Raw genomic sequence first — 4,116 nt, forward strand, 5'->3', positions numbered from 1 at the left:
CTCTCACTGTTGTGGCCTCTCCCATTGCGGAGCACAGGCTCCGGACGTGCAGGCTCAGCGGCCATGGCTCACGGGTCCAGCCGCTCCGCGGCATGAGGGATCTTCCCGGACCGGGGCACGAACCCGTGTCCCCCGCGTCGGCAGGCGGACTCTCAACCACTGCGCCACCAGGGAAGCCCTGGGTGCTGTTTTTGCAACTAAAGGGATTCATTCCTTAAAAAAAAATTTTTTTTGAGATAAAGTTCACATACCATAAAATTCACCCTTTTAAAATACACAATTCAGTCGTCTTTATTATGTTCGCTTTGTTGTGCCACCACCACCAAAATCTAATTCCAGAACGTTCCATCCCCCCAAAAAGAAACCAATCCCCATGAGCAGTCAGTCCCCATCCCTCTCCCCGGCCCCTGGTAACCATGAATCCACTCTCTGTGTCTGTGGATCTGCCTGTCCTGGACGTTTCCCATCAATGGAATCACACCCTGTGTGTCCTTCTGCGTCTGGCTTCTCTCGCTGAGCGTCGTGTTCTCAGGGTCCGTCCACGTTGCAGCGAGTATCAGTGCTTCATGCCTTTGTAAGGATGAGTGATCTGTCGTGTGGCACGTTTAATGCTTTTGTGAGCGTGAGGAATGCAAGTTGGGCAGAGGAGGTAAAGTGCTCTCTCCTTTTATCCCTCTCCCAAAGGAGTCCCTGGACCTGGATCCTTATATTGCTCTCGGAAGTGCTCTCGGTGTGGAGGTGTGGTACCTGCGTCAGTCAGCTACTGCTGTGTAACAGCCACCTCAGAGCTGCGTGGCTGCAAACTGCACATGCTTGCCTGCGCTTCTGCCATCTGGGTCGGGTTCGGCGGGCGGCACGAAGTCTAGGAGGCTTCCGCGCTCACAGGACTTGGGGGAGGGGCTGCCTGCCCCCCCCCAGGGGGTCTTCCTCCCCGAGGGTGGAACCAGAAGCTGCCCGCCTTCCTCACGTCACACGGTCCCTTCCGTCGAATTCTGTAGCTCGGGGTGAGTCACATGGCTGCTGGCCACAGAGCCGACCGTCCTTATGGGTTACAAGCAGATTTCCCGGTGTGGCTTGTGGGCAGCCCGGCCTCACCGGGGGCCCCAGCTTCCTGCCATGCCCATGGGATGCCCGGCTTCCCCGCGGCCTCCCTGCAGGACTCTGCTTCTGTGGCCCGACGTTTCCAGCTAATATGGGAAGTGAGTGAGCGCTGGCCCTGGCACCGCTTCCTGCTTTCTCGGGGTTGCAGGCCCAACAGCTTTGTGCTTTCTTGTTTGCTGAGTCATGGGGAGCCAGCCCTCTCCTGGGCACCAGGCGGGCAGTGCTCGGGACACAGCCCCTGCAGTGACCCCACAGGCCTCATGCCCCCTGCTGCCCCTTTCTAGCAGGACCTCTCCCCCTCAGCACTCAGAGAGCTCTGCAGGTGCCTGTTGGCAGGTGACAAAGCAGACCTTGTCCCCTGTAGTTGGGGGAAGAGAGAAAGCCGAGAGGTGGGGAGAGTGGCCTCAGAGGGGCAGTTTGGGGCGAGGTGGTCGGGGGACGGCATCGGCAGGCGGACTCTCAACCACTGCGCCACCAGGGAAGCCCATAAACTCTCTTCTTATTAAACGTTAGGCAAGGAACCAGTTTCCTCAGGAGTATTTTATCCGTAAAACAAGACCCTATACCTAAGGGATGCTCACTGAGTTTGTCACGAGTGAATGAATGAAGGAATGAATGAATGAGTGAACAGACAGAATATCATCTGGGAAGTCACTTACTGGGGAAAATTTTTCATTCCTCACCTGTTTCCATTCACCGTTCCGGGGTGCAAAGTGATAAATGCAAAATCGTAAGAGAAAACATATGCAAGAGGAAGGAAATAGCTTGTATTAATCGCCACACATTTTTTGGAGACCTGCCATCTGTTCTGAAGTTCCAGACCATGGCCCGAGTCCTCCCGTGGTGAGGCCCCACTCGCTACGCCGCAGCCCCAGCTGGTTGGTGGCTGTGGACTCGGAGCCACCTGGCCGTGACAGGGAATCAGACCTCGGGTGTGGATTCCTCCAGTGGGCCCAGCCAAGCCCCGCTGTGGGCCGGGCGGTGCTTCCCAGTGTCCGTGTCTTCGTCCATTCATTTGCTGACTCAGCGAGCACCTGCTGTGCGCTGAGTGCTGCTCTAGGCATCAGCTGCCACCTCCACAGGCCGTCTCCCACGTGTCCCCAGCCCTGCATGTCCAGCCACCTCCAGGATGTCCCTCCTGGGCCCCTGTCTCAGTGATAGGGGTCCCAGCCCCACTTCCTCCCATAACGGGGTCTCCTCATCCTGGCCGTCCCCCTCTGGGATTGCTCCCCCATCCGTCCATCCCCTTCTCTCCATCCCAGCCTCCCCTGCCCCAGCTCCATTGGACCTGTAGTTACTATACTCCTACTGTGTGCCAGTAAGTGGGCTAGGTCTGGGGAAGCGGCTGTGAATGAGACAGTCCGGTCTCTGCTCTCCCAGGACGGAGCAGGGCGATCAAGAAGTTAGCTTCAGACAGTGATGTGTATCATGAAATAAACGGGCGCGGTAGAGGGTGCAAGGGGTTGGGGGTGGGAAGGGGCCAGCGTGGTTGGGGAAGGTCTCTAGGAGGAGACATTCACGCTGAGACCCGAGCACGGAGGACAGGAGCCAGCTACAAGGAGGTGTAGGGATAGTGCGTCCCAGGCGGAGGGCACAGCAAGTGCAAAGGCCCTGAGGTAGGCACGTGCCTCCTCCAACGTGTGATGAGCAATGCCTGTGACGCCGAGCCTCGGGCCTGGCACGCTGGTGCTCAGTAGTGCCCACTACCGCCCCTGTGATCGCTCACATTCTTTGGGCAGAATCTGCTCAAAAATGTGTTTCTCCAAAGTTCAAAAACACCTGACATCCAAGGTGAAAATTCACCTTTAATCCGGAGGAAAAAGATTTTATTAAGAAAGTCTTCAGCCGTACTGAAAAGTTGAAAGGATTGGACAGTGGACCCTGACGACCGCTTGGATCCTACAGTTAACATTTTGCTGTGTGTACTTCATCCCTCCATGCACCTGCCCATCACTCATCCATCCTCCTCTCCGTCTCACTTTACGGGTGCATTTCAGAGTTGCCGACATCAGCACGCTCCACCTGAAACACTTACGTGTGTATCATTAACTAGAGTTTGGTATTTTTCAACGTGTTCTTTGGGATGTTAACTACTCTGATCAGTTATTAACTCTAGACTTCTTAGCTTTCCGTGTCATTAATGCTGGTGGTAAAAGTCTGAGGTAATATAAAAATATGAAAGTTCTTTATTTCTGTCACTGTGTGGTGTTGACCCCAGATTCACATCTATTCCGTGTCACACCAGGTGTGACCCTGGTGAAGGAAGGATTAGCAGCTGCCCTGTCAATGTCTGTTAATCAGAGAGGTCGTCTACATTTGACAGATTAACATTAACCCAAGTGTGAAACCATGGACAGGCAGACATATAAGAGCAGATGGTGGGTGCAAAGGGCAGAAACTCCCAGATCCCACTTCTTCCAGACGTGTCTGCAGTATGACCTCAGGGGAGTCACTGGTATCTTGTCTGGCCACCTTGCTCTGCTCCATTTAATTCAATGATTGGTCAGTTGGTTCTCTTAGATTTTCTAAAATTTTGTCTTTTTTCTTTTCAATATTCATTCCTTTTCTTTTTTTCTTACTGCATTGGCCAGTGCCCCCACTGGAGTGGTAACCCTCACAGCTGCACTCCTTGTCTTGTGGTTGATATTAATGTTTACTGTGTTTGCTTTGTAGTTTTTTTGGCTTGTTTTTGTTTTTGTTTTGGCCACACTGCTCGGCATGCAGGATATTAGTTCCCCGACCAAGGATTGAACCCGTGCCCCCTGCAGTGGAAGCGCAGAGTTCTAACCACTAGACTGCCAGGGAATTCCCCTACTTATTTATTATTTTTTTAAATAAATTTATTTATTTGAGTTATTTATTTTTGGCTGCGTTGGGTCTTTGTTGCTGCGCGTGGGCTTTCTCTAGTTGTGGCGAGCGGGGGCTACTCTTCGTTGCGGTGTGCGGGCTTCTCGTGGTGGCTTTTCTTGTTGCAGAGCACGGGCTCTAGGCTCACGGGCTTCAGTAGTTGTGGTG

Source organism: Physeter macrocephalus, chromosome 2 (genome assembly GCF_002837175.3).
Source record: "Physeter macrocephalus isolate SW-GA chromosome 2, ASM283717v5, whole genome shotgun sequence".
Classification (NCBI taxonomy): Eukaryota; Metazoa; Chordata; class Mammalia; order Artiodactyla; family Physeteridae; genus Physeter; species Physeter macrocephalus.